The sequence below is a fragment of the Puma concolor genome, chromosome F2 (assembly GCF_028749965.1).
Source record: "Puma concolor isolate L17-30 chromosome F2, mPumCon1.1.hap2, whole genome shotgun sequence".
Classification (NCBI taxonomy): domain Eukaryota; kingdom Metazoa; phylum Chordata; class Mammalia; order Carnivora; family Felidae; genus Puma; species Puma concolor.
In genome coordinates, this window is record NC_141684.1 from 33,060,434 (window position 1) to 33,086,483 (window position 26,050).

The 26,050-nt window shown below is 36.2% G+C and overlaps 2 long non-coding RNA genes across 2 annotated transcripts in view; both read right to left on the bottom strand.

Moving 5' to 3' along the window:
• Positions 1 to 22,774, bottom strand: LOC147571915 (uncharacterized). The gene is made up of 3 exons (XR_015246810.1): positions 22,676 to 22,774; positions 10,138 to 10,208; positions 1 to 154 (listed from the first exon to the last, which is right to left on the bottom strand). It is a non-coding gene; the product is annotated as an uncharacterized LOC147571915 (long non-coding RNA).
• Positions 22,775 to 25,336: 2,562 nt separating this feature from the next.
• Positions 25,337 to 26,050, bottom strand: part of LOC147571916 (uncharacterized) — a 138,754-nt gene continuing 138,040 nt past the window's right edge. Inside the window, exon 4 of the long non-coding RNA XR_015246631.1 lies at positions 25,337 to 25,773. This is a non-coding gene — a long non-coding RNA (uncharacterized LOC147571916). The remainder of the gene's footprint in view (positions 25,774 to 26,050) is intronic.

The following is a 26,050-nucleotide window of genomic DNA, read 5'->3' on the forward strand; positions in this document are numbered from 1 at the left end:
TTATTCTCTTCTTTCCATCCTGAACATACAAGCTTTCATTGGGTATCATTTTCTTCATACTGAACAAGTTCCTTTAGCACTTCTTGTAATGCAGATGGGCTAGTGACAAATTTTTGTAGTGTTATTTGCAAACATTCTTCTTTTCTTCTTCATTCTAAAAAAAATTGTGCCCACTGGATATAGAATTCTAGATTGATCATGTTTTTATATTAAAAAATTTAAGATATTGTTCCAATGCTTTATGATCTTCATATTTTTCAATGAGAAGTCAGAAATCATTCAAATTGTTGTTCCCCTCTATGTAATGTGTTCTCTTGCTACTTTCAAGATTTTCTCTTTATTGTTGGTTTTCAGAATGATTTTGTTAATTTTGGTACTGCTTTAGGTTCACTGAGCTTCCCGAGTCTATAAATGTATTGCTTTCATCAAATTTGGGGAGATTTTAGTCATTGTTTATTCAAATATTTTACCTGCTCTATTCTATTTCTTCCTGCATTATTGGACTCCAACTGCACATAGAGTCAAACTTTTCATATCGTCCACAGACACCTTTTTCAATTTTTGTCAATCTTTTTTCTCTGTTTATTAGATGATTTCTATTGATACATCTTCAAGTTCAAAGGTTCATTCCTCTATTATCTCCATTATCCAGTTAGAACCATCTAGTTAATATTTTTCAGATGTTGAACATTTCATCTAGAAGTCTTATTTGATTTCTTTATACATCAACAAGATTTTCTTGTTTTAAGTTTTTTTACTACAAGCATATTTTCCTTCACCTTATTAAAAGTAGTTGTAATAGTTGCTTTAAAGATATTGTTTACTAACTGAAACATCTGAATCATTTCAGGGCTGAAGTCCATTGACTGTATTTTCTTTTGAAAAAAAAATGGGTTTTCATATGTTGAGTGACTTTAAGCTATAGTGTGGACATTGTGAATGATATTTTTTGGAGGCTGTAGATTCTGTTATAGTCTTCTAAACAATATTTATATTTCTGTTTCAGTAGGTAATTTACTTAGTAAAACTGCAAACATAGACTTTATCAGAAATATCAGTCTTGATGCAATTACTTTTTTCCCCTTGGTAGGGGGATTCCTGCTTGCAGTCTGTTCTGTTCTTATATAAGTCAGAGATCAGGCAGAGATTTGGGCAGCACTGTTCAAAGTTTGAGTTTTCTTTCTTGCTCTTTCTTTTCCAATATTGTCCCCATTTACTTTTCAGCCACTCTGGTTGCCCTCGGCTCTGTGTCCTGGTTCATGAAACTATATGATTTCAGTGTTTTATCTGCCTTATGTGGAGCCATTGGCATCCTCTGTTAATTGCCCTCAAGCTACAGGATATAGCAACAAGAAACTCATCCTTTGCATTTTTTCTTGTTTTGAGTCTCCATTATAGTCTATATGCTTTTCTTCTCTCTTCAAAGCCTTCAAGTAGTTCAGTTCAGTTGTTGAACAGAGTTTGTAGTCATTAGCTTTGGGAGGGACAGTGGTTAGAAGCTTACTTAACCACATTGGAACAGAACTCCTATCATTGATGAATCCACTTTGTTATTATTATTATCCGTGTACTCAGGACAAGGACCATTCCTTTTTTAATGTTTCCAAATAACTAAGAGAAGTGTTTGCAATATAATAGTGAATACATGTTTGTGAAATGAGTGAATGCAAGAGAGGTGCCTAAGACGGCTGTAAGTAATAAGACAAATATATAGGGAAAGATATAAAAATGTATTGAAAGGTACAAAACAGTATTGCCAATAATGGAAAAATGCAATCTAAAAATGCATTAGTATTCATAAATGAATCTGCACATAAAATTACACTAAAAATCATAACTGGGTACTTTTTATGGACATTGATAAACAGAGTCTACAAATTTATAAGGAAGAACAAAAAGCCATGAAAAGCTGAGACAACTTTGGAAAAGGAAAAGAACAAAGTGTACTTCATTGACAATTAAAAGACTTACATAAAACATACAATTAATTTAGCATGCTTTTGCACAAAAGTAGAAAAATATTAAACATAAGATAAAGACAAGAAGCAGAGCCATAGATATATGGGTATTTCATATGTGACAGGTGATATGTACAATCAGTAATTTCTTTAATAAATAGTGCTAAGAAAATTAGTTATCTGCACATAAAAATAATATTTGCTCACTTGCCAAATATAAATTCTAGAAAGATAAAAAACTAATTATTTATAAAAATAAAAACTTGAAATGACTAAAATAATAGTAGTTGATATTTGTAGAACTTTGTGATTAAAATTTTCTTAAAGTAGAAAGCAAAGGCACAGATTTCAAAGAAAAGATAATAAATTTTAATTTTTTAAAATTCAGAAGAGTTGGGGTGCCTGGGTGGCTCAGTCGGTTAAGTGTCCGACTTTGGCTCAGGTCACGATCTCGAGGTCCGTGCGTTCGAGCCCCGCGTCAGGTTCTGGGCTGATGGCTCACAGCCTGGAGCCTGTTTCTGATTCTGTGTCTCCCTCTCTCTCTGCCCCTCCCCTGTTCATGCTCTGTCTCTCTCTGTCTCAAAAATAAATAAACGTTAAAAAAAATTTTTTTTTAAATAAAAAAAAAATAGAACATTTAAAAAAAAAATTCAGAAGAGTTGAACTTCAAAAAAAAGTCCAAAGCCTTTTCAGTCCATAAAATGTAAAAGAAATTTTATTCTGACAATTCAACAAGCTATCAGGAATCAATAAGGGAAAGACAAAGAACCTAGTATATACTACTAGGTGGGAAAGTATATGGAAGGCAATTAACAGATGAAAACATGCATAATAAAAATTGAAAAATATGTTCAATATCACCAGGAATCAGGAAGATATACATTTTAAAGATGTGAAACACACTCTTCAGATTGGCAAAAATTAAATTCTGAGGCTACCAAGCATTGGAAAACATGTAGGGAAAGGGAAACTCTCACACGCTATTAGTGGAAGTATAAATTAGTCACTATTAGATAGTAATATTCAATATCTAGTAAAGTTGAAGATATATGTATTTTAATCTTAGAAATTCTACTAGGACATAGAAAAACCCTAGCACTTATGCAGAAAGAGACAAATAGAGAAATGAGCATAAATATTTGCAATAGTAGAGATTTATAATAAACAAGTTCATAAACATGAGACTATAAATAAGATGCCATGTATTTATACAAAGGCATATTATAAAGCAGTATAAACGAATGGAACAGAGATACATGTTTCACCATGGAAAAATGTGAAAACACCGTATCAAATTAAAAAGACAGATGGATAGATAGATATACATATCATAGTACCATTTACACATGCATTTTAAGTTGAAAAAGTGGGGCGCCTGGGTGGCTCAGTTGGTTAAGCATCCAACTTTGACTCAGGTCATGATCTCACAGTTTGTGCGTTCGAGCCCCTCATTGGGCTCTGTGCTGACAGGTAGGAGCCTGGAGCCTGCTTCTGACTCTGTGTCTCCTCTCTCTGCTCCTCCCCTGCTTGTGCTCTGTCTCTCTCTCAAAAACAAATAAACTTAAAAAAATTTGTTTAAATGGTGAAAAAGTAATATTATATATCTTTATAGCCCTATGCCATGTCATAAATATGCATAAATGGCATGGGAATGATATGTAATAAATTAAAATGAGTAATTAACTGGGGGTTATTTCTTAGGTGGAAGGCATCTATATGGATATTCATTATATTATAATCCATGTGTTTTGTAATTCATACATGACTGAAATATTTAATATAAAATGGGAATAATAATAATACTTTGGTAATAGTATTGTTTGGGAATTAAGTGAGGTAATACAAATAACTTTGGTAAAATAATAAAAAGTTGATGGGGCACTGATGATTTTTTTTTCTTTTTTTAAAATTTTTTCTTAGTGTTCATTTGTTCTTGAGAGAGAGACAGAGCATGAGACGGGGAGGGGCAGAGAGAGAGAGAGGGAGACACAGAATCCGAAGCAGGCTCCAGGCTCTGAGCTGTCAGCACAGAGCCTGACGTGAGGCTCAAAGCCATGAACTGCAAGATCATGACCTGAGCCAAAGTTGGACACCTAACCGACTAAGCCACCCAGGCACCCAATGATTTTTCTATAAAATCACAACAGCTAGAAGTAATGAAAAAATACATTATGACAATATCTAGCAATATCAATAATGGAAACATTAAAAATGTAATGGATGAGACCCATGCTAAAATTGATTCTATTAGAAGGATAGACAAACACCAATTCAAATAAATAAAAAGATAAATTGAGTCCCTAGATAAGAAGGTTCAAATTTGTAAAGATGTTACTCCTTTAAAAATCAATTTATATGTTAATCATATCATAAAAAATTTAAAGGTAAATTGCTAACAGGGAAGTATATTTTCAAACAATTGTGGCATTGTGATAATACTTGAATAAGAACTCTTCCTCTTTTTGTTAATTTTGTGAGAGACAGGGAGAGAGAGAGAGAGAGAGAGAGAGAGCAGGGAAGGGGCAGAGAGAGGGAGAGAATCCCAAGCATGGCCTGAAACAGGGCTGGGACTCACAAATTGTGAGATCATGACATGAGCCAATATCAAAAGTCAGATGCTTAACTAACTGAGCCACCCAGGTGCCCTGAGTAACAACTCTTTTTAACCAATAAGAAAAAATAAGACTGCAGAATTTTAAAATAGCAAAAGAAATGAGCTGATAATTTACAGTGATGAAATATAGATAGCCAGTCAACACACAGAAAATGCTCAATTGTACTAGTAATCTGAATTACAATATTAAAAAAGCAGTTTCACTTTATTAAATTAGCAGACACTTTTTAAATAATCTAGTAATATTGATGTAGGCAAAATTTCCATAATAGTGGCAAGAAAAAGTCAGGGGATTCTTCCAGAAATAAACAATTATAAACATGGGCAAAAATACTAAAAAACTATCATTTGAAAGTACCGGAAAACATCAAGCCGCAGGCAAAAACTTGAGAAATATTTATTCTAGAAAGAGTGCCACTGCAATGGGCAAGAACTCCAACTTTGTGGCTTTCTAATCTAAGGAAGCTCCGCTATTAACAATAAGTGAGATGGTAAGAAACCACAACCTTAATAACTTGAAGTGGCGAATAACAGAGTTCAGATCCAATAGAAGACTTGGAAATTATATACTCCAAAATCCGAACATAAATTGCCCCAATCCTGCAAGATTTCTAAATTAGTGTTTCAAGATTAAAAAATAAATAACAGTATACAATAATGATAGTATAATATAAAATAATGACATATTTGAAGAATACTTAACCTAAAATAATGCCATGTGGAAATTCTAAGATTCAAAATTATATGTAATTTAATTACATATGTGTGCTCATTTTAACAGGGAGAAAAAAAAGGAAACAGAGGAAAAGAGAAAGAAAAGAAGGATTTATATCTTTCTTTTGTTAGTTGTTTTCTTTGTTGTCTTCTTTGTTTCTTGCTCCAAGAGGGCATAGATTTTTTTTTAAGTTTATTTATTTATTTTGAGAGAGAGAGAAAGAGAAAGAGAGAAGGAGCAGGGGAAGGGCAGAAAGAGAGGGGTGAGAGAATCCCAAGCAGGCTCTGCACTGTCAGCAGAGTCCTACATAGGGGTTGAGATCGCAAAGTGTGAGATCATGACCTGAGCCAAAATCAAGACTCAGATGCTTAACCAACGGAGCCACCTAGGTGCCCCAAGGGCACAGATATTTTTAAGAGAATTCACTTCCAAATCTTCATTTCCTTTATTATTTTTTTAATTATTATTTTTTAATGCTTATTTATTTTTGAGAAACAGAAACAGACAGCATGAGCGGGAGAAGGGCAGAGAGAGAGAGAGGGAGACCCAGAATATGAAGCAGGCTCCAGGCTCTGAGCTGTCAGCACAGAGCCTGATGCGGGGCTCAAACTCACGAGCTGTGAGATCATGACCCGAGCTGAAGTCAGACGCTCAACCGACTGAGCCACCCAGGTGCCCTAATCTTCATTTCCTTTAATGTGTATTCTCTCATAACACAGATCTGTCTTAAAATAAGTTGAGATATATTTTAGATTCTTTTCCTACTACTACTTTCACTGTTAAAGAAGGTCTTCATGACTTTTTTTTTTTTTTTTTAGTGGATGATGGTAGGTATCAAACTGCTATTAAATTTAGATTCTATGACGTCCAATAAACCATAGTTCTGTTTTAAAATGTCAATACTTGGTACTTGTCAGAAATTAAGTGTTTTCAAGCTACTTTCACATGATGAAAGATGCCTGATGTGAACCTAAAAATGCTCTCACCGTGTTTCAAATTTTATTTTAAAGTATGTGAACCAAAAACATGAAGCCCATTGCCTAAAGAATCTTGTCAAACAAAAACCTTTAGTGAGTAGTGTGGATTTTACTGAAGATCATATAGGGAAAACAACTCAGCAGACCATTTAAAAATGGTTTACTAGACATTTCTGTTGTCCCAGAACTTTTAGAGTGCATGGCCCCTGGAGTTTTGAATTTGCTTTCTCCTGTTCTTTCCTACTTACAGATTTACAGGCTCTTTTCTCTGCTCTTAGGTACTGCCCCAGCGTCTCTCTCTAGACTTTTGTACCTAAATTTACATCTGTGTTTCATGCTACAGAACACTAGTGCATCCTTTCCAGAAACTATCTTTGTTTACTTGAGCCTGATTTTGGGCTGTTCCTTTGTAAACATTACAGGAGCCTCTGTAAATACATACATATGACCAGTAGAGAGTTCTCCAAAATTTTAATGTTTATGGGGAATTTTCATTTTCTTCTTTGTGTTTTTCTGTGTTTTTCCCCCAAATTTCCACAAGCACCTTGTTACTTTATAATAAAAAAAGAAGTTATGAGAAATTGAGACATAAAAACTAAAAGAAATGGAATAAAGATTTATGGGAGCTAAAAAATGATAAAGAAAGCTTCACACGTCAATGGCAAAGGGATGGATTATTTTTTAAACGCTACTGGGAAAATTTAGAAAACAAAAGTTTTTGATCCTCACTTCATATTACGTTTGATAAATTTCAAGTAAAGAATTCAATGTAACAAATAAAACAATATTTTTAAAAACCTAAAGGAAAATAAGGTTAATGTTTAACAGTGAGAGGACATTCTGGGTATAAAATGGTTGATGAAATCACAAGGAAATACACTATAGCAGAGATACTCAAAGTTTCAGCAGATCAATTGATTCCATAAAAATTATAAAATGCTGTTGGTGGTAATATAACTTAAATCGCCAGATTCTGTAGTTAGATGGCATTTATGGCGTATCTAAAAAGTTGCTGCACATAAGACAAATATATTGTTAACTTTAAATGCTTTAAAAATTTGGAAGTTGAAGAAAACAATCAAACATATTATTTGGAAAACAAACACAGTTTAAAAACATATTTATTTCCTGTTTCCCAATTTTGAGGATGCCCTTTTTAGTTCACATGTAAGAAAACTAAGTCTTAGAGTGGCCCGTTTTCATAGAGTGATGCAGTCCTCCAGGTAGGGCCCTTCTAATCCACGGCTCTCTGTCGTTAAGACCTTTGTTCAGCAAAATACACAACTGTCTGCCTAGTACTGTTCCAAAACCAATGGTCAGAGAGTGGGGAAATTGAGCAAAGAGGAGCCTGAGCAAAAAGGAACTAAACAAATTGTATCCTACACTCCAACTTCAATCGGAGCCTCATTCCTTTTGCTTGTTAAATATATAGGGGTACCAAGTCAGATTCTGTTCGATGAGTTTGCTGTTACAAATGCACACAAGTTTGAGAAATGTGTACTTCTGTAAACATTCATATGCCAGTTATGACCATTTCTTTAAAAATTATGTTTAAATTCACTAAACCAGAAGATATCTTTCTATCTTTGCAATTTGATGTGAATCAGGAAGTACAAAACAATAATTGTATCCCCAATTAGGTATTCAACAAATAAACACCAAAAATTTCTTATGCTTGCAGAGTTCCAGAAGGCCTTCCCAATAAAATCATTTAGCCTTTGTTGAATTTTGCCAATGAGAATGTAAATTCCGTAGAGATTATTTTTTCCAGTAGTAGTTTCTACTGCAACCTAACCTTGGCTTCTCACAGAGGAAATTGATGTATGCTGAGCATTTAAACAAATAAGTAAAATATTTGTCTGTAGTAGGTTTCAATATTTCTCTTGTAAGTGATATGCCTACCTCTGTAGTATTCCATTTAAAAGTATAGGTTTTCCATGGGGCACCTGCGTGGCTCAGTCGGGTAAGTGTCCGACTTCGGCTTACGTCATGATCTCACAGTTCATGGGTCTGAGCCCCGTGTAGGGCTCTGTGCTGACAGCTCAAAGCCTGGAGCCTGCTTCGGATTCTGTGCCTCCCTCTTTCTCTGCCTCTCCCAGGCTCACACTTTGTCTCTCAACGATAAATAAATGTCAAAACAAAACAAAACAAAACAAAACAAAAAAAGCAAAAAAAAAACCCACCCCAAAACGACTAGTTTTCCAAAAGTCAAGGTTATTGATGGGAAGTGACTCTTTCTTTTTTTTTTTTTTTGGGGGGGGGGACAGAGGGAGAATTGACTATTTCAATATAATACATTTATATAATTTTTTAAATATTGTAACATATAGCACAAACAGAAATTAATCTAAGTAGTGCAAAATTGTTTCAGCAGAGAGTGTACCCGAATTTGTCATTTTGGGGCATAGAATCTTAGGGTAGTCACTGTTTAGGTGTGTGTATTTAAATAACTCTGGATTCTTTACCTTGGACAAGAGGTGTGTTAATATATGAGTGGCTAAAAGTGAGTATGAGGATGTATGAAGGTAAGATTCATATAGCCCTTACTACGTGCCAAGTATTTTAGGCCATTCATAGGTAATCATTACAGCAGCATTAAGAGGAAGGTATCATTCTTATCTCCTGTTGAAAGATAAAGACACTAATTCAAGTGAAGTTCCCTAGCTTCTCAAGTTCACATAGTTATTTAAAAGTCAAGATTTAAAACCACTAGCCAAACTCTAGTTCAGTCCATTAAGTATTTTAATTCACTGTCTCAAATGAACATGGACATTTGAACAATAGGGATAGTTTGACTTTTATTTAGGAATTTATAAAGTACATAAAGATATTCTGATATCAAAATCCTGAACTTAGCCAAAGAAATCTTGAGCAAGAACAAAGCTGGAGACCTTACATTTCCTTACTTCAAAATATATTACAGGGGGCGCCTGGGTGGGTCAGTGGGTTGGGCGTCCGACTTTGGCTCAGATCATGATCTCTCGGTTTGTGAGTTCGAGCCCCGCCTCAGGCTCTGAGCTGACAGATCAGAGCCTGAGCCTGCTTCAGATTCTGTGTCTCCCTCTCTCTCTGCCCCTCCCCTGCTAACGGTGTGTCCCTTTCTGTCTCTCAATAATAAATAAATGTTAAAAAAAAATAAAAAATAAAAAATAAACATATTAGAAAGCTTCAGCAATCAAAATAGTATGGTCCTGCCGTAAGAACAGATACATAGATCAATGGAACAGAATCAAGAGACTGGAAAAAAACCTCTGCATATGCTGTCAACTAATCTTCAATGAAGGCACCATGAATACAAAACAAGGAAAAGATAGTCTTCATGTGCTGGGAAAACTAGATATTCACATGCAAAAGAATGAGATTGGACCCCTCAATCACATCATACACAAAATTCAACTCAAATGGATTAGAAATTTAAATGTAAGATCTGAAACTATAAAACTTCTAGAAGAAAACATGGTGGAAAAATCCTTGGTATTGGTGTTGGCAATGACTTTTTGAATCTGACATCAAAAGCAAAAAAAGCAAAAATAAACAAGTGGGACTACATTAAACATAAAAGTTTCCACACCACAAAAAGAACCATCAGCCAAATGAAAAGACAACTGGTGGTTGGGAGAAAATATTTGCAAACCACCTATCTGATAAGGAGCTAATATCCAAAATATATAAAGGAACTCCTCTAACTCAATAGCCAAAAAAAACCTTCATATTTGCTATTCCTCAGTTTAAAAAAGTGAGCAAAAGATCTGAACAGACATTTCTGCAAAGTTGACATACAAACGGTCAACAGGTACTTGAGGAAGTACTCAACAACATCACCAATCATCAGTGAAACGCAAACCCAGATCACAATGGGATATTACCTCATACCTGTTAGGATGGCTGTTACTAAAATTAACTTGGAGGAAAGGATGATCACTGTTGATAGCCAAATTAATCACCTGGAACATCAAAAGGAGGATTAGTGTTAGAAGAAAAAAGTCAAAGGGGCACCTGGGTAGCTCAGTTGGTTAAGCCTCCAGCTTCGGCTCATGTCATGATCTCAGAGTTTGTAGGTTCGAGCCCCTTGTCGGGCTCTGTGCTGACAGCTCAGAGTATGGAGCCTGTTTCCAATTCTGTGTCTCCCTTTCTGCCCCTCCCCCACTCACGCTCTGTGTCTCTCTTTCAAAAATAAATAAATATTAAAAAAAAAAAAGAAGAGAAAACGTAAAAAGGGCTTACTGACTGTGTTATAGGCATATTACATGAAAAAAAGACATATATATCCTGGAAAAAACTTTGAAATCCAAGAAAAAGGGAAAAATCTTGTAAACAACAAGTAATCCATAAATGAAAAGCATCACTTTTCATCTGCAACATTTAAAGCTAGAAGACAGTAGAATAACATCTCCTAGTACTGGGAAGAACGACTGAACCCACCCAAGCCATTACTTAGCTGTAAGAGTAAAAGAAAGTTCAGAGTCCCAAATATACTGTGAAGTACGCTTTCCAGGGAAAATAATGACAAAATATTAACAAACTAACCAAAACACACAAACAAACAAACAAGCAAAACACCAGAACCAAAACCGCATAACGAAAGCAACTGGGAAGAAATAGAGGTGATCAACAAAGAGCTATAAATACATAGTTAATCTAAGTGTCTGGGAATGGTCCACATGGATTAGTCGCTCTATACTGGAAGGGAATTTCTGATAATAACCTAGAGATGCGAGCATTACATTTCCTGAAATAAAATACTGATGTGAGGGTGAAGGCAGAGAGAGGAAAGGAGTCGAAAGATTCCAAAGTTCTCACTTTGGGCGAGGATGGGGGTAGAGGAGGAAAAAGAGAACGGAAGTGCAATCTTACAGTAGTGTCACTTGAGAGCTTTGCTGAATTCCTTGCTACTTGCTGTCTGATACTGTTAATGACTGGACATTTCAGCTGTTTCTCAGAAGGCTACTGAAGAACCACTTCATAACCGATAGTGCATGGATCACAACACTAGAAACTACTATTAGACCATTTGCTTCACCATTTTCTCCACGTCTGGAAAGCACCTTGAAAACTTTAAGAAAATGAAGAGCTGTTTTATTCAGCAAATCATTAAGCGGTGACAAAGCCTTCTTATATTCAATGGGTTTTTCCTAAATGCTTTGTTTCTTTTGGCAGTTACCAACGTTGCTATTATTGGTGGCGTTTAACTGCGTGACCTCCACGCTCTTAACAGCTTATTTCCAGCTGTGGGAAGGCTGGGACCACAGCAGCCCAAGGAAAGTACCTGTTGTTATCTTTCTGTGCTGGAGAGCGTCAGGTAGCACCAATTCTCACCATCCTTAGCCTTCCTGCTCCGATCCGTGTTCTTCGGGGTTCTAGCGCTTCTGCCCTGTGTATGTGTTTCTCTCTGCTAACTATTTTGAATCCTTGCCTCCGCTATAACTGTGTAGGCATGCACCGTCTCTGCAATAACTCTTGGCTCCTGACTCTTTTGCCTCGTCACTGTATCCCCTACATACCGTCAAGACTGTGGCCCTGGCTCAGTGCCTCAGGCTCCCTTTTGCCCTGAAAGTGGGTTCAGACAAATCGTGGCTATTACCAAATAGCATCAACAACTTTATCAAAGCTCTCTAGATCATTTTTTCCCCTGAGGGATTACTTTCTCAAGTGGAATCTTGAAAACGGCATGTTTCTTATTAGAGAAGTCCAGGGGGGCACGAGGCCCAGGACTCATCCTGTTAATCATCTGAAGACCTTCAGGAGAATATTCTCCAAACATAAACCCTGTGTGTCTTACCTTCACTTCTAGTTTATTTAACGATATTCTTTAAGTAGGATAATTTTTATTCTTACATAAATTTAAGTTAAAATAAGTTAAAAAATAAAAATGTAGCTGTGAAAGTAGGATGGGCCACAACTCCAGACGGAAGAGCGGCTCTGAGAGTTAAGGGAGGAAGATTGAAGACATCAAAATAGAACCTAGAGAAGTGTCTGGGGCTGGCCGTCCAGGTTCCAAGACCTCGAATACCAGAAAGGAAGAAGATGGTGAGAGCAGTGAGATGCAGCTGGGCCTTCTTCTAATTATCCATTCAACATCTGGAGGAGACAGTTGGGAAGTGAACATTGCATAAAAGAGAAGAAGGAAGACAGGAAATTGGAGGCCAGGGAATCTGAGATCAACAGGCAGATAATGAAGGTGCAGGATCTGTAGACTCACAGAGACTCTCCACCACAAATACTGAGGAAAGGTTTCTGGAGACACAGAGGAGGCCGAAGCGGTATGAACGCACATGCTGGGGGGGCGGGGGTGGGTTGATGAAACGGGACCCTGTGGTCTAAGATTCAGGCAGCGTAGTTGTTTGGGAAAGAAAGGGCTGAGCACAAAGAAGCAGTCGGAAACCAAGGTGAAAAACAGAGAATTGGAGAAAGGAAGTTAAGGCCGGACAACTGAAGTGACAATTGAGGGACAAGAAAGGGTCATGGAAGGGCTACAGCAAGGTAAGCCAGGGACCTTAAAACATACAGGGAATAGGGAGCAGACAGCAGAGGACAGTCGAATGAGGCACGTACAGGTTTGGGAGACCGTGAACTGGACTGTCTGTGAATTCTGAGGCTCCAGTCAGCACCCCACAAGTGAGGTTGGAGCAGCATCTTGGCACTAAGAAAAATATTCGTATGAATCCCCAGAGGTGTTTCTTCTCCTGTACCTTGGCAACCCCTGAACAAAATCTCTGGGTCAACATGGAGCTTTCATATGCATTCAGATGCACAACGTAGTTGGATTTATGGGGGAAAGGGTCAACCCTGCTCACCATATTTATGTCGTCTTGTATTTTATCCATTGGCTGATAGGGAAGCACAAACTTTGTGAAAAGGAAGAAAGCTGCTCTTAGGAAGAGAAACCAGCACTGCATTTGGTTGAATCGTCCTCCTCCAGGGAAGGATTATATAATGCCACCAAGAGAGAATGATGGCAAATTACCAGATGGTCTAAAATATACTGTACTCAGGAATTTTGTATTCCTTAGCCAGATGCAGCTACAGGGTATACAGAGGTGTTCATCTGTGCTTAAACCTCTCATAGCTAGGCTATCCTGAGAACTTTCTGGTCATTCACACATCTGGGAACTACAAATCTGATTCGAGAAAGCTTTTGCAAAAAATACGTACCATTACCACAGGTCCTTCCATGGGGGTGGCTTAGTGGTGAAGCAGTTTTCTCTCATCTTCTCTCGTTGGCTTTGTGATGCTGGGCTGATACTCTGCAAATTACATTTCTTCTTTGCCATCTGGGTCCCTGTTATGCTTGGCCAATTGTTGGGCACCAGGGAGAAGCAAAAAGACAGGAGAGGGAAGAAAGAACTTGATCTTTTCTATTTGCTGGCTATTCCTGTGTCTGTCATTCACCACTGGCTCTTCCCTCCGATTCTAGAAACAGTTTGTTCCACTTTTAGGATTCTTCTGGCATTCTCAGAATAAAAATGAATCAGCCTCACTGATTCTAAAATGTGAGCACAAGCTGAATAGTGTCCATCCCTCAGAAGTCTAGGTCTCAGCTCTGGTGGATCCCTGAGACACCTCCTGTAGGTTTCTAGGTTCTAAAAATCCCCCCCATCTCCCTTTGTTCAGAGTGGGCAAGCCTAGGGTTAGGGCTGCTTCCTAAGCTTACTGTATCTTGTCGCTCCAAGTTCCCATTTTGAGTTGCCAGTCCTCTAATACCTAACCAATATTTAACCTTCAACAATTTAATCTCTAATTGATTCACCAATTTCTTATATTATCTGAATTTAAAAACTAGTGTGATTCTTGTGATTGAATTCTGAGTAATTTAGAGAGGTAAAGGTCTTCTGCAGTGAATTATATGGAAACCTTCTTAAAATTCTCTTGTAAGTCTACCTCTTTCCAAATGATTCTTCTCCTTGTGGTTGTTAAGGACCAGTCCATTCATTGCCATCCAGCTATCCTGGCTCATGGTCCACTTTGGAGAGCTGTTACCCTACTTCCAACCCACCACACTCACATATGTATTTCAAAAACACAACTGTATGACTCTTTCCCTTGGGAAAGCCATATAAGAGGTATTGTCTGTCTCTCCCTCTGAATGTTTATCCCCTCTTTCTCAAAAATCAGCCACCATGGAATTCTGTTGGAAAAGCAAAATTGTCACCTTGTTAAATCTTTTGCTCAGTTAAATCTTCCTGGTCTTTAATAAAGAGAAGTATAATGTATACTGTGTCACCAGAGGTCTTCCTGTTTGTGCTGCTATTTTTTCTTTTCCTTGAGCAAACAGGATTCCTCTGGAAGAGCTATTGTACTTAATCCAGTCCATTAACACCTCTTTCAGCAAAGTATGAGAAAACACATCAGATTTAGGATTGAATCTCTGTCCCATAAATTCTGTTTCCTGTGAGATGCTATCACTAAACAAGTCTCTTTTTTCCCCAGTCTTATTGATATATCTATATTTATATCTGTATACATACTATATATTATATATATACTTTTACAACCTATATATTATATATATTATTAATATCTATATCTAATATAGATATAATTTTAGGACCTATATATAACATATATTATTGATATCTGTATCTATAATATATAATAAATAAATATATAATATATAATAAAATCAGTAATATATATTATAAAATCAGTAACATGTATATATATATTGTACAACATGATTATTTGATACACGTATATATTGTGAAGTGATTACCATAAAATGTTAGTTAACACCTATATTCCCTCACATAATTACTATTTTTTTGCATGTAGTGATAACATTTAGGTTCTATTCTCTTAACAACTTTAAAGTATATAATATGGTATTATTAATTAGATCCCCAGAACTTATTCATCTAGCCAGAGTTTATACCCTTTGACCAACATCTCTCCATTTCTCCCATCCCTCAGCCCCTGGCAACCACCACTCTATATTTCTATGAGTTCAGGTTTTTAGCTTCCACACATAGGTAAGAACATACAGTATTTATCCCTCTCTTTCTGACACATTTCACTTAGCATCATACTCTCAAGGTCCATATTGTTGCAAAAGGCAAGATTTCCTTCTTTATGATTGAATAGTATTCTATATACATACAAATTGAATGATGCAATGTACACTGGGGTGCAGATATTTCAAGAATATGATTTTATTTCCTTTGGAAGTATACCCAGAAATGGAATTTCTGGATCATATGGTAGTTCTATTTTTATTTTTTTGAGTAACCTCCATACTGTTTGCACGATAGCTGCACCAATTTATATCCCCACCAACAGTGCACAAGAGTTCCCTTTACTCTACATCCTTGCCAGCACTTGTTATCTCCTCTCTTTCTGATAATAGCCATTCTAACAGGTGTGAAGTGAAATCTTATTGTGGTTTTAATTTGTATTTTTCTGACAATTAGTGATATTGAGCAATTTTTTATGTATCTGTGGCCTTTTGTATATCTTCTTCGGAAAAATGTCTTTCAGGTACTCTGATCATTTTTTAATTTTTTTTTTTTTTTTTTTGCTATTTAACTGTTTGAGTTCCTTATATACTTTATTTGTTTATTTTTTAATGTTTATTCATTTTTGATGGAGAGAGAGCACAAGTGAGGGAGGGGCAGAGAGAGAGAGAGAGAGAGAGAGAGAGAGAGAGAGAGAGAATCTGAAGAAGGCTCCAGGCTCCGAGCTGTCAGCACAGAGCAGGGCTTGAACCCACGAACAGTAAGATCATGACCTGAGCTGAAGTCAGACACTTAACTGACTGAGCCACCCAAGTGCCCTGAGTTCCTTATACACTTTAGATATTACCCCTTATAACATAGATGGTTTGCAGATATTTTCTCCCATTCTCTAGGTGGCTTTTTTCATTTTTCTAATTGTTTTTGTTCTCTGTGGGGTTGGTTGTGTGTGTGTGTGCGTGTGTGTGTGTGTGTGTGTGCGCAGAAACTTTTTAGTTTGATAAAGTCCAGCTTATTTTTACTTCTGTTGTTTGTGCTTTTGGTGTTGAATCCATAAAAAAATTGTTGCTAGGACTAATGTTAGAGAGCTTTACTTTATGTTTTCTTTTAGTAGTTTTATAGTTCAGGTCTTACATTTAAGTATTTGATCAATTTTGAGTTGAATTTTGTATATGGTACAATGTAAGGGCCCAACTACATTTTTTTGCATATGATTGTTCAGTTTCCTCAACACTATTTTTGGAAGAGACTAACATTTCTCCACTGAGTATTTTTGGCTTCCATTTCAAGTATTAGTTGGCCTTATATGTAAGGGTTTTATTTCTGGGCTCTTGATTCTGTTCCATTGGTCTGTGTTTCTGTTTCTATGTAGTACCATATGATTTAGATTACTATTGCTTTGTAGAATAGCTTGAAATTGGAATTGTGCTACTTCTAGCTTTGTTCTTCCTTCAGAGGATTGCTTTGGTTATTCAGTTTTTTAAGGTTCCATTTGAACCTTAGAAATATTTTTTTCTATTGTTGTCAAAAAATGACATTGGAATCTTAATAGGGATTGTTTTACATCTATAAGATGGCTTTAGGTAGTATATACATATTAACATATTAATTTTTCCAACTTGTGAACACAGGTATCTTTCTACTTATTTGTGTGTTCTTAAATTTTTTTCATCAATGTCATATAATTTTCAATGTAGAGCTGTTTCACCTCTTGGGTCAAATGTATGGTTTTTTAAAATTTTTTTAATGTTTATTTATTTTTGAGAGAGAGAGGGAGAGGGAGAGAGAGAGACAGAGAGAGAGAGAGAGAGAGAGAGAGAAAGAAAGAAAGAAAGAGAGAGAGAGAGAGAGAGAGAGAGAGAAAGAAAGAAAGAAAGAAAGAAAGAAAGAAAGAAAGAAAGAAAGAAAGAAAGAAAGAAAGAAAGAAAGGAAGAAAGGAAGAAAGAAAGAAAGATGGAAGGAAAGAAAGAAACCACAAGCAGGGGAGGGGCAGAGAGAGAGGGAGACAAAGAATCCGAAGCAGGCTCCAGGCTCTGAGCTGTCAGCACAGAGCCAGACACAGGGCTCAAACTCATGAACTGTGAGATCATGACCTGAGCAGAAGTCAGACACTTAACCAACTGAGCCACCCAGGCATCCCCAAATGCCTTTTTTTTTGATGCTACTGTAAATGAGATTGTTTTCGTTATTTTTCTCAGATAATCCATTATTATTATATAAAATTCTATTAATTGTTCCATGTTGAGTTTGTATCCTGCAACTCTACTGAATTTTTAAAATTAGATCTAACAGTATTTGAGTGGGATTTTAGTACTTTCTCTATATAAAAACATGTTGCCTATATACAAAATCAGTTTTGCTTCTTTTTTTCTGAATTGGATACCTTTTATTTCTTTTTCATACTTGATTGTTCTAAGACTTCCAGTATTATGTCGAATTAGAAATGGCGAAGTAGGCACCATTGTCTTGTTTCTGATCTTAGTAGAGAAGCTTTCAACCTTTCACTGTTGAGTATGATATTAACAGTGAGCTTTACACAGTTGACCTTTATTATGTTGAGGCACATCCCTTCTAGACCAACTTGGCTGAGAATTTTTATCATGAAAGGAGACTGAATTTTGTCAAATGCTTGTTGTGCATTTATTGAGATTATAATATAATTTTTATCTTTTATTCTATTAATGTGGTGTATCACATTTATTGATTTGCATATGTTGAACCATCCTTGCACCCAGGGATAAATCCCACAGGATCATGGTGCATGATGCTTTTAATATTCTGTTGAATTCGGTTTGCTAATATACTGGTGACAGTTTTTACACCTATATTTACAAAGATACTGGTCTATTTTTTTTTTCTTGTAGTGGCCTTATCTGGCTTTAGAATCAGGGTGATGCTGGCTTTGTAAAATGAGTTTAGAAATGTTCCCTCCTCTTCATTTTTGGGGGCAGGGGCGGGAATAGTTGGAAAAGAATTGTATTATTTTTCTTTAAATGTTTTATATAATTCGCCAGTGAAATTATCTGGTCTTGGCCCTTTTTTTTCTTGGGAAGTTTTTGATTGTTGATTCAATCTCCTTACTTGTTAGATTTTTCAATCTCCTTACTTGTTCAGATTTTCTATTTCTTCATGATTCAGTCTTGGCAGGTTATATGTTTCTAGGAATTTATCCATTTCTTCTATGTTTTCTAATTTGTCGGTGTGTAATTATTTGCAGTAGTCTCTTAGGATCCTTTATTTCTGTAGTATCAGTTAAAATGTTTCCTCTTTCATGTGTAATTTTATTTATTTGAGTATTTTTTCTTAGTTTAGCTAAAGGTTTGCCAATTTTATCTTTTCAAGAAGCTAGCTCTTCAATAAAATACTTCCCAATTTTATTAACCAGCTGCTTCTTGATGTTTGAATACATGGTAAGACAGTCAATCCTACAGATATTAACCCATTGAGTCACTATTGTTTGCTATAAAAATAAATTCCTTGATCAGAAGCAATGTTGAGTGGGACACCATGTCAATAGATAAGGCTACCTTACATGTCCACAAATGACGCTGATGGCAAAAATTTTGCTGGTAGGAAAGTTAACTCTATTTTAAGAGTAAACGCCTATTCTGTAATGAAGATGAATCTCTGCAACCTCTATGATAGACAGAGTTCAATGTAATTGATCTGAGATTAGCCGGCTAGTCTACCTAGAAAATGATATTTTATTGGAGATTTAATATTGGTCTGATTTGTGTAGGTTGGGTACTCATCTAATGTCATTGTTAGCACATCCCTGGTAAGGGGAAACCCACGTTATTTAGCAAAACAATAATTTACATCCTGTCACCATGGCATTTGGTTCATAAACCCATTTAGTTACCACTGCAGTGAATGGGGAGAATGACTGACTGACATGCATAGCGTGCTCCACCCTGAGCTTTCACACGAGACACAATTATCCCTTTGTGCCCATTCCATGAGAGCCACCCGCAAAACTTTCCTCATATTTCCTTATTACTTCACAATTGGATGAAGCATTAATGTGCAGATTATCATCAGAAGGTTATGATCCACTTTTGATAAGTATAGTATGTATATATGGGGGAGGTAAGGTTGAGAAACCTTTATTCTATTTTTCACTCAAAATCTATGCTATGTTTGTTAATTTTTCGTCAGCTGGATATAAATGGTAAAAGTGGTGTTTTGATCAGTACCGATGGAAGAGCAGCTATGCATGTAACAAGAAAGTGCATCACTATCTGAATAAAATATTTGGCACCTGAATACTAACTCAGGTATTGCTTTATCCAAATTAACAAACAACATATTCCATTGCCTTAATTCAAAATTAAAAACAATAGTGAAAATTGTGAATACAATCAAATGATGCTCACATATTTCTTCTTGTCAATCCAGTCTCCATGACATGAGCAGAAACACAGGGCACTACTATTCCATACGGAAAAAAACTATCTATCAAGTACAAAGGGAAGTAAAGGATAAAACATAAATATTTCATCAAGATTCTACGCTGTTCTAGCAAAATCCATTTTCATTATTTCAAGTAGCTTTGGCAAGTGGAGTATGTCTTCAGTACAGTCAGTATATAAGAGCCTCAACCTGTTATAACTTGATATTAGAAAATATCATGATTTCTAATGTTGAAGATATTCAAATTTTATTAGAAGACTAACTTGCTCTATCATTTAAAGTGAGCTTAAACACACATTTTACTAGTGTCACATGCGTAAGTGTAATAACAGTTTGATTCTGGAAAGAGAAGTAGTGCAGCTCACACAATCTCATTATCCCACAAAGAGTCAGTCTTAGGCATTTAGGTATTTTCTGACTAGCAATACCATGCCATGGGTTCCAAGAGATGGCCTTACTCTTGGAATGGTCTGCACATTTCAAGGCACAAGGGGGAGGGAACTATTTGGGCAGCTATGTGTAGGGAGATTGAGGTATTTGGGGCTGATCAAAGAAAAATATACGATCATGCAGTGATCGTAGCACACACAAACTTTGGTTGGGCAGCACTTTGACAGGATTGCATGTGGGGAAACTCCCTTGCAGCATGAGACTGTCCAGAGGCTATGGTAATGGGCCCACCATCCAGAAGTGGAAGAAGCAAAGGGAACTTCTGTGGGAGAAAGGACCAGAGAGGGGGCTTACATCACCAAATGCTGGCATATCGTGGAGGAACTAGATCACATATCCATTGCTTGTGGGAATGCAAAATGGTGCTTGGGGAACTACGGTGAAGGGAACATTTTAAATGCCCAAGATCCATGTTAGTGTAGAGTCTTGGCCATTCAATCTCTCAATTTTGAGATGAGTAGAAACTGCCCCCTCTTCATCAAATGAAAAAAAATTCATGTTTATTTGAGCACCAGGTAAAGGTTTCTAATAAAGTCATGCTTCTCCAGTTTCTCGATACCATGACCAAAAAATAATATGCATCTATTCTTAACTTATTCCTCAACCAACACAGCAGAGGAGGTGTATCTCCTCTTTTCTAGAGGGAATCTTTCTAGCAATGCTAGAACCTGTCCCTTTCCTGTCTTCTTAGGAGATTTCCTCTATCAATTATGTTCTATCTCTGGTATTTTTAATTTCTCCCTCTCTAATAGCTTTTCCCCTACAAACTATGCTTGCTGGAACCTCTCCCTAAATTTCTTCTCTTTTCTGCCAAGCCCTATAAGAGAATAATTTACTTTCACTGTCACACTTCTCTCATTTTAAATTAACTCCTTAACTCACCACAGTCTGTTTTCTGCCTCCCAACACTCTGCTGAAACTGTTGCCACCAAGGTCACCTATAATCTCTGAGTTGCTAAATGCAACTCTCCGTTCTTATCTTATTTAACATTTAACACTTACTTAACAGCAGAATTTGACCCATTGACCACGGTCTCTTTCTTCAGGCTCTCTTCCCTGGCATTTGTGATCCCTTTCCTCCTGGTTTTTCTCTGCCCTCTTGGTCCTTCCCTTCAAAGGCATCTGTCTCTCCTTTTTTCCCCTTGAATATTGGTGTTTCCCAGAATTATTCATGATATGCTTCTTTTACTCGTCATATTCCACTTGCTTGTCTTGCTCACCCCATGGACTTTGGTTGTCACCTCTGCAGTGATGGTTCCCAAATCTATCTGTCTAGATCAGATGTTTCTTGAACCATAAATCCATATGCCATTTTGATGTTACTTAAGCATGTCAGACTAAAATCTCCAAAGTGAATTTATCAACCTCCAAACTGCTCTTCCTGTATTCCTCATTGTACCATTCATGTCACCTCTCCTTCCAAAGATCTTAAAAATGATACAGGACTCTTTTCTCTCTTACCATCAAATCCTGTTGAGACAAACCCCTTAATAGGTTTTGAACATTATATCTTCACTTCTAATAATACTCTTTTAAATTAAGCCATCTTCTCTTTCCCATAGCGTAGTGTTGGGAACTTATTATTCTCATGACAATGAGCCTCTGTGGCAAGTTCCACAGCCAACCTCACAGCTAATTCTGGAAACAAGGGTGGCTCAGAAAAGCAACATTTCAGGGTCCTTCTTTGATGGGACACATTGACCAGCCAAATTGACCTCTGGTTGGCCTAAGCTAGTCTTCAAAGGAACCTCCTCTCAGCCTCTCAAATAAGAAGTGGAGGTATGTATGGTGGGGGGTAGGTGGGTAGAGGGTGGGTAGGAGAGGAGGAAGGAAGGGTTCCTTTCTACCCTAAACATGACTCTTATTTTTACATAGCCCAGAGAAGGGAAACCTTAATTATGTTCCTTTGTATTCCTATTTCTTTTTTCTACTCCAAAATTGAAAAATCTCCAAAATTGAAAAGGGTGGGCTTTTCTTTTCTTATCCTTCTTTTCCCATTCATACACTAAGCTTTAATGGTGGCCAGCGATATCTCCTCTACTCTGGGAGAATTCTATGAGCATGGGTCATGCTGGCTTGGTTGTTAGACAAAGTGGGAAATAAACAATCTGGAAAATTGTCTTTCAAGATAATAACCTGTCTTACTGCTTAATTCTATTTTAACTTTCAAAAGCCGGATACACCTCTCTATCCCTATTTTCTTTACATACACACCGAGAGAGACGGATGCCTTAGGCCAAGAAAGTGAAGGTCATGTACCAAGCAAGGAAAAAAAAAAAAAAAAAAAAGGAAAGTCACATTAAAAATTTAAAGTTATTATCCTTGTTAGAAAGGATTTAAACATATAGCATATAGTTTCATATTCCCACTTTTAAGATTGAAATTTTCCATACTATACTTAACTCTAAAAACAGTCTCCTATTTCATGCCCATTATTCAAAATCATCTCCTCTCTCAAATCCCTCCTTAAAACTTCTCTGAAACCTTTTATAAGAAGGGAGCCTGAAGGTCTTTTCTTAAAGACAAGAAAGCAGGTTGAATTTAAATAAAAGACAGAATAAGATAGACCAAGCACATGGGAAGAAAAAAATTAATAAGCTCACCTCTTTCAAGTAGCTTTTCCATTGAGTTTTTACATTTTAACTCCTTGTTTTATTTTTATCTCTAGTGTAGAAATATTCTTCATGGATTGTAATGCTTTTCATTCTGAAATACATCAAATTCATTTCAACCTCTACTAATAATAGTAGTAAATTTAAAATAAAATACCAGTAAATGTCACATTGAATTTCCTTCTTACTCAAATAGAGATAATAATGCCTTTTCCCAGACCTTCTCAAGGAATCTATGAGGATAAAATGGATAAAGTTTTAGGATGATTTAAGCTTATTAGGGAAACAATATGAAGTATAATAATTCCCATCTTTTCAGAGTTCATACTTCCTTGAAGTAGTTTCTAATTCACCGTAGTTGTAGGCTTTTTGGGTTTCTCCCGTGTTCAGAGATATTTTATATCTGTATGCAAAATGAAGTAAGATAAATTGTTTAGGTTATAAATAGGTTTATTAAATAGTTAATAGCATGCAAGCAGAAAGTGAAGCAAATGAGTACAAAATTAAAGATTGTATAGTGTTTGAAACATTAATTTTTATTGCAGACAAAATTGTATTTGGGTAAAAATGTAATTTATGCGATATTCCAATTTGTCCTCATTTTAATTTTTAATAAATTTTCTATCCAGAAGTAAATTTTCTACATCACTGACATGGCTTATGGCATAGTTTTTAAGTAAGTCCCAAGCTTCACAGCAGGTTGTTCTGGCTCTAAAGGCTACTAATATCAGGCTATAAAAAGGCAAAGGTGGTTTTCAATTTCAAGTTAGCTAAATCATTTGGACTGAACATGAATTGCATCTTACTTTTTAATGATAGAAAAATACGGACAGTTTGCATAGTGTATTTTAGGATGCATTTATTATGCTGTATCCCAAGGAGTTTTAAGTAACTTAACAAAAGTAGATGATGCTCCTTTAACATCTTGACAAATTAAATAACACAATCATCAGTAAAGAATGATGAAATGTACTACACTCAAATGATACTCCAAGTGTCCCTTATAAGCAGACTTATAAGACAAAGTTCTAAAAACCATACATTTTTTGTAAAATCCCCAAACATACATAGCATGAAAATTTCTGTTTTCTCTTTGTCCTCTATTTACCAGGGTTTAAATGCAAGTCAGCAAAGTGAACGTAGACCTGCACCCCCCACCCCCCTGTATTAGAGAAACAAATGTTAAAATCTGCTTCTCTTTCCCTGGCTGGTTTCACCTTCAGATAAAAGAACTGAATCGAATGTATACATATTGGCAGCTCCCAGGGTTGTACTTCATTCTGAGTCCTCAGTGTGGAGGAGTATGTATGCAAACCTTTCCAAGTGAGCATGGGGCAGGGTGGGGTGGGGGAGGAGGATGGGGGGGGGGGCTTGTTTGGCAGGATTCAAATCTCTGGTGAATGATTGGCTGCACCTCTGATGAAAATAAAAGTTACAGAAACCCTGACTTATTTAAAAATATATGTCTGGTTTTTCTAACACCAATGTCTTTGTGTCTCCAACTGCTCTGGAAATGTCTCACTTCAAAACTATCAGGGGGCACTGTGGGGCATTCACTTCTCTCTCCCTGGGCAGCAAAATCTCAGTCTGGTGAGTACAAACTGTGTGCACAGTGCCACATGTCATAAACCGTTTGGGAATGATTGAGCATAGTGAGAATAAAATAGCCATTATTTATACGTTAATTGCCCCCCCCCCCACAAGAAATCTACAAAAGCATGATTTTTTTTGTTTCTTTGTTTGAGAGTGTTTTTGTATTTAATGAGTAATGAGCTCATATGAAAAATTTAAAGAGTTTTATTTAAAACATAATAATATCCATGAAACCTCCCTCACATACTTACTTTCTGTTCTTACCTGCTCTTACTCTCCCTCCCATTTGCTCTCCTATAGACAGTGTGGTCTACTTCACTCAGTACTCTGGAACGTGCTATTCCTTCTGCCTAGCATATTCTTCCTTCACATTACATCATTCAGAGCTCTTGTCAACTGGCACCAATCAGAGAGCTCTTCCCTGACCAGCCTGTCTTTCTCCATTCCTGACATTCTCTTCTTCACAGCATTTGCTACTAATACTGCATTTATATAGCTTTTAGTATATAGTTTCAATTTCTTTTCCTACCACCACTAAAATGTTAAGTTCCATGAGGGCAGGGTCTTTGTCTATTTAATTCGGTACTGCATCCCCTGTGCATATTATAGGTGTTGCATAAACTATTTTCTGATGGATGAATACTTATGTTTAAAGTACTGATGAACTGAATTTGGATCATTGAAGAGCTGAGAGTACTGAATAAATGTAAAAACAATAAATGAAATATTATATACATTTTGAAAATGTCTGTAAATATCACAAAAAAGGGAAAAGCCCAGAGATTTTGCCCATAATACTAGTTTTACATGTATTCTAGGTTTTTTTTTTTTATTAGAAAAATTTGGATACGGTACAAGATGAATCTACTTCGTACTGAATTAACTTATTAGAAAAAAATGTTAAAGCAAATATCTAATGCAGCCAGCAAGGACCTTTTAGTTTTGAAATAACATAATTTAAAAATATTTCTGCAAATTAAATTCCTATATTCTTTCCAAAGCCTTGAAATGTTTTCCCATCTAAGCTGCTACAGAGATAATTAGTGATACATTCTGGAGTGAACCTTACCTCGGCTGGTGTGTGGATGCTGTGGAATCATCACTGATACAATGAAGGGGGCTGTTGAATTACAGACATGGAGTTGGCCTGGCAAATGCGGCAAATTAATAATACATCACCAGAAGGCTTGGAAGCCTTTTACTGTGGTTGCTCTGTCCTCCCAGTTCTCCTTCTTTGAAGACATAAACTTAAATATGTATGGGTTAACATTTCAGCAACAAAGACCAGTTTATTCTCTCTGAGGAGAACACCAATACTCAAAAGATTTCCATCAATTCATAGTGCTTACTTGTAGAATGTGTTCTTTATTTCTGTAGCATTTTATCTAAGCTGCTACATTATTGTCTTTCTGGGATATTTATTCTGCAGTCCTCTTTCTCAAAGCCTCTTAGAAAATGCCTTGTTGATGATCATCTGGCCACGATCACTTGACATGCTAAGATTTAAGGGATATGTTCAAGCAGGTTATCATCAGGCATTGTCTATATTTCAAATGTTCTTACATTTGTCTGTTCAAGGTTATTCAGAAAAAATAATTATGTAATATATTCAGATACATTTCTTACATTTGCAAGAAATATTCTATGTAGAGTGCAACTCACACAGGTGTATCCATACCATATATATAGATTTATATAGTTGACTGCGGATATCAGCAATACCTTTATATTTACATATTTTAAATATGAAGACCCTGTAACCCTAGTAGAGAC